Raw genomic sequence first — 13,027 nt, 5'->3', positions numbered from 1 at the left:
TGCCATTCCAGAAGCCATGCAAACAGACCTGTTAGAAGGCTTTCATAGCTGCTGAACTCACAGCTGTCAGGTAGCGGCCGAGGTATGCTATAACCCTGAAAATTAAAGGAACTATGGTTAAAAGGATTAAAACATTTTCTGTAAGTCCAGCCGTGCCCCTTTCCAAATTTTCTCTGTTAAAGAGAAGGCAACGTGTTTTTTTTTTTTTTTTTTTTTTTTTTGAGCAGGACACAGTGTTCTCTGTTCAAGGGTGTGATCTGGAAACTACGTTCACAAACTTTTGCTGGCAGCTTAGGAAAATATAACAGCATATTTACATTTCCTTAGTGCAGGTCGTAACTTCACGCTTGCGCAGGTGAGTTTTGGAAAGGTTAGACAAAAACTACAGAGAACGGCTGGAATCCATTTTAACAGATAGCACACTGACCTTCCAGAAGGCGAGATTGTCCCAGTAAATCTTTCCAAAAGATTGAGCTATTTCTTATTACACTGAAGTTTTTGTTGTTGTTATTGTTTTTCTCAGACAGAAGAACTGAAGGGTTTAATAAAATGCCCTTCTCCCTGGAGCCCTCTTCCTTTTATGTTTTACCCATACCTAAGGGTCTGATGCACAGACCAGGCATGTGGTGAAAGCATTCCCATTTTACACAAGGAGAGGTCTGACCCAGGCCTAGGGGAGGAGATCCAAAGCCATCACTGCTCGCAGCGCTCATCAGCCTGAGGTACCACGCAGCAGACAGTTTTCACAATTTCTGTGAGCATGGCTTTTGTTTTCTCCCTTTCTGTGGTATGCAACTGAGTTGTACTTCATAAATATCAAACAGACCTGTGGTCAGACTGCTGTGCAATGGAAAAAGAGAAAAGGGATGTTTGAAATTTATAATTCTCATCACTTTGTTTTCTGCATGTTGAACTGTTAACATTTTCCTGTCCGCGTCTCTGGCTTTGCGCTTCCCTAGCACAGCCGCATTGCGCTGCTATTGGCCGCTGCCCATTTCCCCCAGGCAGCTTTTGCATGTACATACATTTTACTCCCTGTGCTGTAAAACTAGTGAACCACACAGTAGTAAAAATGGGGAAAATAGCCTGCCAATAAGAAGTGGATTTTTCAGAAACATGGTATAAGAGATCTTGACTGGAAATCAATTAGAGTCCATCATAGAATACTTGAACTTTAGGTCATTTTAGTATGAAGTTGAGAGAGGAGAAAACACCATCAGAGTCCTCTAAGACTCAAATGTTCCATGTTTTTACAAGGAGATAAAAGCAGCCTTTCCAAGGACGGAGTGGAATTCCTTCAGACTTCTGCACAGACTAAACAATCTGAAGTTAATCAAGACTTCTCTTCCTCTTTTCATTCTTTTCAGTAGAAAGAACAGTCGTGCCATGCAAGACCTAGGTGGTTTGTGTAAGCAGCAAAAATAAATCTGGCATTTCCAGTAGTAGTTTTTACCTCTGTTCTGCATTTGTCTCAAGAGCGGGGACACCAATAGTACTGTCATTTCCTTGTCTCATCTATGTCACCTTCCTATGTGTAATTGTAGTTGTAATGTTTGATAAAAATTCAAACTGTTCAGCACCTAAAAAGGCTTATGCTGAAGATCCAGTCATGTCAGCCACAGTTTTGGCCTCCCACCTTGTCCTTATTCCATTGTTTACTGGATAAGGCTGTTCTGGCAGCTTGGCTTGCTGTACATTTTAATACAGTCATCAAGTGCAGTACAGGATCATTGCATAATTAAGAGACAAAGAAACAGGAGTTGCATTGCAAGTCACCACATGACTGTACAATGGTTATTTGAAGACATTTGTAGTGTAATTGGTTGAAACTCTCTCGGAGATTTTTGGAGCATTTCAGAGGTGTTTGAAGGGGATTACTTTAAAAGATTAGTGGTTAGAAATTAATACATGCAATGATTTAGGGAACATTTTCCCTTTTTTTTTTTTAACCAAAAGCTAGAGCAATTCATTTTAACAGTTAATCATTCCTTTTTTTTTTTTTTTTTTTTTTAAATAGGACTGCTGAAACAACATGCCAGTGTCAGACTTTCTCCTGTTACCCACTCATAGATAAAGTGAAAAATAATTATTCCATTACGGTGTTCTCACTCTTCCATGCTTTATAGCCAAGTATCTTTTCCTCATGGCTTCACATTCTAATTCACTTAATGTGGACTCATCCTCCAGGTCCAAATCTTTCAAGTGGCTTGTACGATATTACTTATTGATGAAATAGAGTATGGGTGACAATAGATCACATCCACTAAGAAAGAGTACAAATCCTGCCCAAGAATAGAAGGGTTTGCAAGAGAGTGATGCCAGGCTGCAATATGAAGGAAAAAGCAACACATGGCACAGTTTTACAGTGAAACTTGGAATGATCAATGGTCATAGTCTAGATTTAAAAATAATAAAAAAAAGATGATAAAAGAAATAAGGCCATCTGGGGAAATAAACATCTCGTGGAAGGAAAGTGTGAGAATGGAAAAGACAGTTCTTTACACCTGGAGACTATAGAAGATAGATTTAATGAACAAGGGGAAGTTTGCAAACATACAACTTAACAGTGTGGTTAAGCAACATAAAAACATTGAAATCAGCACAGATACAGGTATCTGATGCCTCGCATCCCAGGAGCTGACTCAACAATAGCAGAATAAGATTTCAGTGTACATTTTACAACATATTTCCCTTGCCAATGTGCTTAGGAAAATCTATATATAATTAGATATAATAATTAGGAGCATGGTAATAAATTAGGAGATGAATAAATGTCTTGCAGTCAAGAGAGCCGTACTGCTTGTTGAATTTTTTTTAAGCAAACTGGAACTTTTTCTAGATCAAAGTAATTACTACTTTTTAAATTTTCTTTGTTTGGACAGATTATTATTTGTCTGGGCTATTCACTCAGATGTAGGAGTCAACAGAAACTGTTCTCTTGACACGCTGAGAGCAGGCCACATCACCTCTGTGCAAGTTACATCTTGCTGGCTTCGCCAGAGCTACCAACGGAGGGGCTGCACATAGGCACAGAGCCCTGCTCTACAGCTGAGGGTCAGCTGCCTCCTTTCTCAAACACAACTGTGAAAACCTTTAAAAGGGCTGATGGAAAGGATTAGTCAGTGTTTATCAAGAGATGGCCAGTACAATCAGAAGGTTTAATTCTGGCCACCGTGGCTGGGCCTTCCAAGTTTTCCAAGCTGCCACAAAAACACAAATGAAGATTTAGAAGAAATCTTGGAAAGGCAATAGTGTTCAGGGAACAATGTTTAATCCTCATTAGGTGGTGTAATGTTGAACATGATTTGCTGTACTGCAGCTTTTTTAGTCAGCTAACAGCTTGAGTTTACAATTGTACTCACCCATGGCTCATGTTTTTATTTAAGAAATCCCAATAAAGGAAATCTGACTTATGCTACGGTTTGAAAAATAATGGAGTTAAAGCTCAGTTTCTTTATATGGCACTTAAATTTTAGTAGTGTTTTTTTTTCTTTTATTGATCTTTTGAACACTTCATTTGATGAGGAGAATAGAAATAAGCTGAATCACCCATTTCAAACTCTAAAGGAATGACTGGGCAGTCTGAAATCTAAACTGGAATCTAAATACAGAAAGAGCACTCTTCATCTTTATCTGCATGAGGCACAGAGAAAGCCCCCGTTTCCTCCCATCTACCTGAATTTGGGAGCACCTGCACAGATGCACTGCAAGAGACAATTTGTACTATGATGCAGAATTTTGACTCAGTTACCTTTTCTAGACGGGCATTTAATTCTGCGTATCACAGACCCTCTGCTGTGAAGAAATGAAAACTACGCAGCGAAATTCGAAAAGCAGATGCACCCTGTGCTGTGCTTTGCCAAGCGCCGTTCTGGGAGCAGCAGCACTGTCCTGTGAGGGAAAGAGATGGCTTTGCTGGAGGCGTACCCACTCAGTCAAGCCAGGCTCCTCATTTTTCATCCCGGATAAGCTATGCAATGTGATTAAATTAGATCTCTTACATTGTTCACTGACTTCTGGTAAATTACACCTCTGATTTCTGGTCCAATGAAAAGGTGCTAATTACCTTTTTAAGTGCTCTTTTAATGTTCTGCAGTGACATAAAGCATGAGTGCAGCCGACTGTGTGCCCAAACCTTCCAGAGGTTTCTCCCCGGCTGCTCACTTTCCATAGCCTCTTTCATTTTTCCCCTCCTCCTTCCCTCTGTCCCTCTGAGGCACCTGCTATGTACTGCTTCTGCAGCTGGATAAATCCTCCGTGTTGCTTGCTGTAGCTGGCTCTAACCCAGTAAAAACATTTTTCAGCATCCTGCCTGGGCCTTACTGCCCAGTGCCATCTCTTAGCTGGAGGCTGGGGACCTCAGATTGCAAATGGCTTCTTCTCCTCCCCCCACGAGGCAGTTTTGCCTCTGGGGAAAGTTTCACCCAGGCATTATGTACCCTGCATCCCTCTGCACCACAAGGCCTTGAATTCTGCTCGTGGGACCAGCGCAGAGGCCGAGATGGGAGCCACCACCATACTGCAAGCAGCCATCCCAGGGGGCTGCCAGGAGCCGCTGCAGCTGGGGGACATTCCTCCCTCTCAAGCAGCATGCAGGCCTGGGCTCCACGCCCTGACTTCTCCTCACTTCAGTCTCAGTGCCCAACACCTCAAGGCCGGTGCATTTCCAATAGCACACTTGGCACTCCTGGCTGCCTTGGTGGAGCTCAGGGCACAGCCACAGTGGAGATTCACTCCACGCCTTTGTGCTGATCTACTTCCATGGATTTCTCTTCAAAAGTATGCCAGCTTGTTTTTCGCTGTTACTTCCAGAGAAGATTAAATATGCCCTAATTTGAACTTGAGGAATTATTTTGCTTTCTCAGAAACATCCAGCTACACTATATAAAACCTAGGTGAATTAGTTGCATGAAAATTGGGTTGCCCACTCCTTCCTCCCACAGGATCTTGCTGCCAGGGATTTTATTCCCTAATCATTACCAGAGCAAGTATCCCCATGTGCTGAGGTGAAGCTCAAGATGGACAGACAGAAACAAATCATAGAGATTTAAGGCAGCAGTTAACTTGCTTTACCATCACTTGTTTGCTAAAGAGGCCAGGAGGATGTAAGGACACCCAAAGACCAAAATCAAAGACATTTTCTGTAGCAACACTTTTCCTTTCCAGCATGTTTTGATATGTCTGTATTGAAAAGTACAATAACATCAACCTTTTTGCGATGAGAGCTTACCTATGAAATTCTTTATTTTTTACCAAAACTTTATATCCTCCTTCGTAGCTTGGATGCCTCTCCACAGTTCTGACATACACAAGATTAAGCATATGTCGAGTAGAGTGGTCTATCCAGATATTAATACAATTTTTCTCACTAAAGATGTAATCTTACCTTTCAAATAATGTCATTCCATTTAAAGAAATACTGAGAAGGTAGGTCAGTCTTTCAGAGTAGTAATTATTTTCCTCTCAGGAAGCTGCGAGGGTTAAATTGTTAACACACAAGTTTTTTGAAATGTGCATGTGGTATGTTAATGCCCAATCCATTCCTCACCGCAGTCCTTTTGTTTTTAGCTTTTTAACTGCTTTTTAAAATTCATATTAAGGAAACCATCAAAATCTCATCTGGGACTTTTTTTTTATATTGACATCAGTATGACTACATTGGGCCTTTATAAAGGAGAATTACTTAAGGACACTGATTCATGATTGAATTGGATTCAGCTCTGGTGGCTAAAGAGGTTAGTGCCGAGGTGATAACCTCAGCTCTCTGAATCTGACAGGAGTCACAAACCAGAGAGCCCTCCTGCTGCAACTTGCAGCCCAGCATGTTAACATAAATTGAAATCAATGCCTGTTGAAGTTAACACACGGTGCTGTGAACTGCAATGTCCCAAGATCGAACTGCCCGTTCTACACCCCTTTTACAGCAACTGCTGCCAGAGAGGTGGGAGAGGCATCAGAGAACCACAGCTTTTTAAGTGGTCCAGAGCCCAGGAGCCCCAGCCTGCAAATTCCCCTCTGTGTCTTACCATCTACCTACAGTGTGAAGGGCTGGATATTATATATCAAAGAAAGTACTCATTTTGCTCTGCTTCTGTATCCACAGGCTTGGCTAATGCAATGGTTCATTTCAGGAGGAGTTTTGTGTAGGTTTGTAACTCTGCAAAACCATAGGATAAATTCTGTAAAACTCGACTTTGAAATAAGCTAGGCAAATGACACTCTGCTCAGCTCACATCACCATTCCCATATAATAAGTATTTTACACATGGTTTTAAGTTAGAGGTGGGGAAAAAAAACGAGCAAGAATGAGTTTCTGAGGTATCCAAGACCTTGCTGAATTGAAGGGTAATACTAGAAAAACAGTGCACATGCAGATGTGAATTCAATGGATCTTCAAGGGGGCTTTTGCTTTGGCAACCCTGTTCTCATTTCTGCAGCTGCTGATGATTAAAGCCTAGAACACGGTGGCTGCTGCCAATAAAAGAAAAGCCTAAATGTAAGCAGTGTCTCCAACAGAGGCCAAATTAACAACAAGGTGCTAGAGTCTTGTTGTTAACACCTTAGACAAAGACCAGAAATACAGCTGGATAATTTTTTCAAATGAAGAAGAGACTTTCATCACAGAGGAACATAAAAAAGTGCAGTTCAGTGTCAGCCAAAGTTAATTCTGAATTTGTGCAAACTTCAGTGAAATAGGTCCTGCAGATTTGCTTGAAAGAAAGCAACACGTGATTATGTACTTCAAATGTTTCTATTTTTGTTTAAAATCCATTTTAAACATCTTGATAATGAAGCAGGAAGGAGAGACAGAGACATCCAAACTAAACTCGATGCTTTGGGTACTTTTGAAGGGGTGCAGAGACAAGGACCTTTTTCAACTGCTTTTGCTTTTAGAGCCTGATCTGTACACAGATAAAGCTCAGAATTACTGCAAGTTGTGCCAGTGTGCTGTTTATCCTAATTTATGACAGCTTCATATAAAGATACCTCCACAGCTGTATATTATCTTATCTGAATTTGGCCCAGAAACTTCTAAGAGAGGTTTCACCTGATGTCTACAGACTGCATTTGATCTTACGTCAAATATATACTCATTCCAATAATGATACTCAATGGCAAAAAAAAGTACAAAGTCCTTATAATCAAGCAATGTAAAACATTTATAACTATTACCAAGCTGCAGTTTAGGAACTGTAGCTCAAAAACGTGAAAAAACTCACCGAGGAGTACATCCTCCATTGTTCTTACAAACTTGTCCCTACTTCTCTCAGGAATTCAAAGCAGGTGTGGGACTGATTTCTCATTATCCTCTTACCATGTGCAGCCCTACCTCTGCTCACTTTTACTGGAAAGAGAGAACAGGGTGAGACACAACCTAATTCTAACTCATTAATGCCCAGCACACCAAGAGCCTGCTTATTTTTGGCAGCCTTCTTGAGACTGCAGTTAAAGACCATTCCCCAGGAAGGTTTTTATGCTTCACAAGGCAAAGTGCAGCTAAGGCTGTGGGATTCATTTCAATTTAAGAAACATTTAAGGTTTTACTGTTTACAGTGGGCTGCATCCATAGTGATCGTGTTTATATCTGCTATGAGTGATGGTGCAATTCTTACTGCTTTCCAAGCAAACTGTGGAAAGGTACAAGGAGTGGCTCTTCATTTGTTGTTTTTGTTATGAGTCATCAGCTATTATTTTAACCACTAAGGCAAGGTCTCCCCATCTAAGAAAAAACTGCTCTGGTCTGCAAAGAGAAGCAGGCAAGCCCAGAGATAAGGCTTAAATTGATAGCTTTGAGAAGTTTAAGTAATCTCTATGATAATGAAGCCAAAACCCCTAGAGCAGATGACTTTTTCCTTCTCTACAGTAAGCATGAAGCTTGTTGAAAAAAGCTGGCACTACACTGGCTTAGAAAGAGCATCAGGACTGCAAACACAACTGCGTATCTATGGTATCCAAAAGGATCAGACAAGCTGGCAACCCTGTCCAGAGCAGGGGGACTGGAGCTCAACGATCTTTAAGGTGCCTTCCAACCTAAGCCATTCTGTGATAAACTCTTATTTTGCCAGCCCTGTAAGACTTGCTGCTGTTAGAGAGCAGCAGACCAGAACCACTGCACTAACGCTTCAGCAGCACGACCCTTGCTGAGCTGTTAGGAAGCCAGGAAAGACAGCTGATTTATACCAGCTGAAGAGCTGAGCCAGAAGCTGGAGTAAATGGTTTGATCTAGCAGTTCCCAACATCCCCACACTCCAGTGGTATTAACGATCAATTAGGAGGCACTTTGTTTCCATACTGCAGCAGCAATAGCTTTATCCCTCCCTTGAAAGGGCATGAAAGGGCAGAGGGCAATAGCAGAGCAGAAAGATGACAAAATAAAGTGGGGAGAAACCAGGAACTTTTAGAAGCCTAACTGCAAATCTTGTAACAGAATGCAGTTGGACAGAAAGGACTGTTTCAGACGAAAAATAAGCTAAATAGGTGAAAAAGTTCCATTTAAACTGTCATCATTAATTTAAGCCAAACTTAATTAAAAAAATAAACTGAAACAGCTGGATGTAGGAAGTGGCTGACTGACCTTAGTGCTGGGGCTGTTTTCCTTTTCTTCTTTAAACTATTGTTCTGCAGCTTCCACTTAAAGCAAACCAGAACCGTTAGACTAACCACAATCAAAACCATAGGGCTAGCTTGCATCTAATACTTCTCTCTGCATTTTGAGATCTGTTAAAAAAGAGTATCATCTGAAAATCCCTCTTGCATATTTGTATGTTACCTGAACGTGAGGACCAGCAAAACATTTGAAGTCTGTAAAACATCTTCTATTCCAAAGAACCCTCAATTGTGTTTTTTTTCCTATAATATTTGAAGAAGTCAATTTTTGCTCCTCTTTCCACATAGACTTCTGAATAAAAGCAGAAACATTGCCTCATTCCTGTTTCTTTCCCTAGCCATCTTTTCTGAGGATGAGATAAATATTAAACTCTTTGGGACAGGTAACATCTTTCCTTGTGTTTTCAGAGCCTCTGCCCTGACGTTTCTACCTGGTGTACCCATGCAAATATTTAGGACAAATACATGCTAATAACTAAAAAGCATCTAACTTGGGCCGTAGATGGAAAGCAGCACACAGTTCCTCCGGAGAATAACTATAAGCCATCAGGCAAAGAACCTGAGGTATGCCAAACAGTGGGAATTTGTTAAGCCTGGCACAGAAACTTTCCGGTCTTACTGTCATCTCTACTAGCCCAGTCTAATGGTTAACTTGTTTCTGTACAGCTGTCACAATGGAGTCCTCTCAGGAGGGAAGGTCTACTTATGGTTCACCTACTATTGATTTTCTGTTACAGGATGTCCAACAGAACATCTATTTCTATTTGAAACTACAGTCTTATTGAAAATCATCAATTTTGCAGTAGGAGGATATTACAAATGTACAGCTCACTTCTATACACTTCAAATACAGATCAAGTGATAGTTTCTGAGAGAAGTTACTCCAGAAGTATCAATTACCCTTGTGAAAGAAGAAAGTTTCTCCGTATTTTTTGTAGCTGGTGGTCATCCATGCCCTTAAGCACATCCTTTTTACCTCAGTGGGAGTTACTAATATGCCTGAAGTTATATGAATATATATGTGAATATTATGAATATATAATATAAATATGCTTAGGATCTTTATTTCAAGAGTCTGAAAGGTTTATTACTCTTAATAATCATCCCATGTTTGCAGGGCTTGTCATACCTGTTTGGATCAGGCGTTAGAAAGTAAGGAGCTGTTGCATTTTACTGCACAAAGAACAAAACTTGAAGTGAAATAAAGGCCATGCAGGTAGGATATACAAGGGAAAATGTACAATATCGTGCACAAAGAGCAAGATGGGCTTACGTCTTTTTTTTATATATAAGAGCAACATTAGTCTCGGCCATCCCAATAGCAAACTGGTGGTTACATCACAGCTCCCACTGTAGAGGTGAATACTGTTGCATATAAAGGTTACACAGATTACAAGTATTTTGCAGCACCTCGGTGACACATTGCCAAGCTTTTGCAATTTCTAGATACAAACCAAACCAAATATCCTGATTTAAAAAACCTTGTGTTTCAGAGTCTTCTTTTGTTACCATTTCTATTTTCCCAGCATCACTGTACCAAAGCAGAAGGAGCTTCTGGCAGTTTTGTACAACCCCTACACTCCTCTTAAATTAGTCCACTTCATACCTTTTTATTCGGTGACACTTGTCCTCCCAGCCCACTGTCATGAGCTACCAAATGGCTTTGAAAAATCTACTGTCATACCTGATCATTCCACACCAAAAATCAATTCATCATTTAAAAAGTTGGACTCAAACCCATGGTAGTCCTGTCTGGAGAAAGGAAATGATGATCTGCCCTTCCAGAGTGATATGTCCCTGGCTGCTTCCATGAGTGCTTCCATTGGATTAAAATTATCCTGCTTCTTCCTGCTCTGGTTGAGCCCCAGAAGACCAGCTGCAGTTGTGGTGGGTGCACTCAGAAACGTGCAGACCATGGTGGTGGGCCATGGGGAAGGCAAGAGCAGCTTGTGCCTAAAGGGCAAAGCATTCCTCACTGTAGCAGCCGGATGCATCCCACTGTGGGCCGAGGGAGCACTTCCCTGGTGGAGCTGTATCATCCTGGAGACATCCCCAGCTCCCACGCTGTGCATGGCAGGGTGCTGAGGAGCTGGCAGGTAGGCCCCAGTACCTGGTTCAGGGGAGCCCCAAGAGCTGTACGATTGATTACAGGTGTGAGCTGCCTTACCAGGCTCCACAGCACCTTTTGCAGTTGGGGCAATGGTAGAAAAACAACTGTGTTTTTTTTTTTTTTTTTTTTCTTTGAGATCAGCGTTCCAGTAAATCATTAAATTCTGAAGAATAAACAAGATCCCCCAGGAAGAAGCAATTCATTTGTGTTACTCTCTGACCTATTAAAATGCAAAAATTGCTGTGGAATTTACTCTGTGGTGATATGTTCCAGCGGTGGAGCAGTTTTCATTAGAGCTGGTGTTTTTCTAATTATAACTATAAATAAAAATTAACCTCCATCTCGATTCAAAATGGGTTCTACAGATTGTCAGGTGTATAGGTGATGCAGTGCAGGGAGACAAATGCAGCGGCACCTGTACCATCATCATATTGACTTACAACTTGGGGGTTAATTGTTGAATTCTTTGACTAAAAATGGCTGCCCCAATACATGGTAATTTCCAGAACACTTAAAAGAAGCTTGACAGCTTCTTATTAGATTACAATAGACAAACTGCCTGAATCTACAGTGCAATTTTATTAAGGATGCCCAAGTATAAAAACAAGAGCTTTTCATTTTGGTATTGTATGCTTTACATTGCATTGATTTGCTTCTATTGATTTTTAATAAAAAAGTGTTTTTCCAAATGGTGTAAATTAATTGTTATTGCACCATAGAAAACAGAACACTGCACCACAGTAATTAACATTTCCTGGCACAGGATCCAGCGAGCTTGCTGCTGAAATGGGCTTTAAAGTGTATTTTGACAGTACCGCAAGCACTGGTGTGTCTGTGAAGCGACGATGTGGCAGGCATAGCAACCACTTTCACAGCTCGGATATGAGCAGATGCCCTCCAGGGCTCACAAGGCACCATGTCCATGAGCAGGATGAGCAGGCTACCAGCCCTCCTAGCACTATCTTTCCACAGCTGTTGGTGTGGAGGAGAGATGGGTGTGCCACCCATACAGCCACTTTGTGGACTGCTTCTGACGAACTGTGGAAGTATGTCCACTGTTTCTTTCTGTTACCTTCAGTTCTTGGTATCCACCCATTATCTTTTGTCATATACAAAAGTTGCACGCCTTAGGGAAATGGCTCTTCACTGCTTGGCATGCATGGAGGTCCTTATGCCTGGCTGGAGCTGCTTGGCTCTGTCATGGAACGGGGTGCTTGGTCACACAAAAGAAGGAGAGGCAGAAAAGCCCGTACAGCAGGTATCTCCAGTATCAGCAGGATCATGGAAACTGGAGACAAGCATCACTTCTTCCCTATCAGGCACCTTTAGAGGATTTAAGCAAACCTAAGCAAACTTGGATAGTATATAGTGAATAGATCCACCTCTTTAAAGACTACAGTTTAAGTACAAAGGGAAAAAAAGACACCTTCTTTCAATATAGTCAGTGGGGAAACTAAGGCACAGGAAACGGAAAAGATTTGTTAACAGTTGAGAGATTAATTCTGTCATGCTAGTGGTTGCAACTCAAACACAACACAATCCCTTCTTTTGGGGTCATTTAAGTTATTTTGTAGTTATTAGCTATGTGTTACACAAAAGGAATTTCTCCTTCAAAATTTTCATCAAATGACACTGATAATTCAATTAGTAAAAAAAGAAAACTCTACATACCTTCCTCCCCAACCAGATGATTTTCTTTTGTACTAAGTAAAAACATATCTTACAACAAAAAAAATAACAGTTTACCTTGGAAAATACCTGCAGACAAAATGTAAAAATCACCAGTAAAGAATTACAGCACTGCTGGAAGTGGCAGGGCACATCTTCATTGCCGGGAAACTCCTCACAAACAGAAAATCTCCGCAGGACAGAGGAGCCCCAAACAAGGATGGCTGCTGCAGCCATCCAGGTCTTCACACTCACAGCTAGAAGAACAGCTACTGCTCTCATCTAGTAACCAAGATCCTTTAGCACATCAGGCACCTAATTTCTATCTCTTGTCCTAACCACCTGTGCCAGAGAAGCTTAAACTATGATTAATGCCGTACTATATAGCCTTCCTATAGACAAATGTTACTTTTTTTTTTTGGTATGTCTGGGGCAATTACAGGGGTACACATGTTCCCACGTAGTTCAAATATTCTGCTTGTTGATCACTTAGAGGTGATCCCAAAACTTTGATTCTCAAACCTTGAAATTTAGGGAAGATTTAGAAATAAATGGGGAAGAGAACTTTATTTCTTCAAACTAGTCTTTGTATTAATGAGATTAGTTAAAATAAAAACTGCATTCTCTATGAATATGGTTTTC

The sequence above is a fragment of the Numida meleagris genome, chromosome 5 (genome assembly GCF_002078875.1).
Source record: "Numida meleagris isolate 19003 breed g44 Domestic line chromosome 5, NumMel1.0, whole genome shotgun sequence".
Taxonomy (NCBI): domain Eukaryota; kingdom Metazoa; phylum Chordata; class Aves; order Galliformes; family Numididae; genus Numida; species Numida meleagris.
This window is presented reverse-complemented; position numbering follows the sequence as displayed.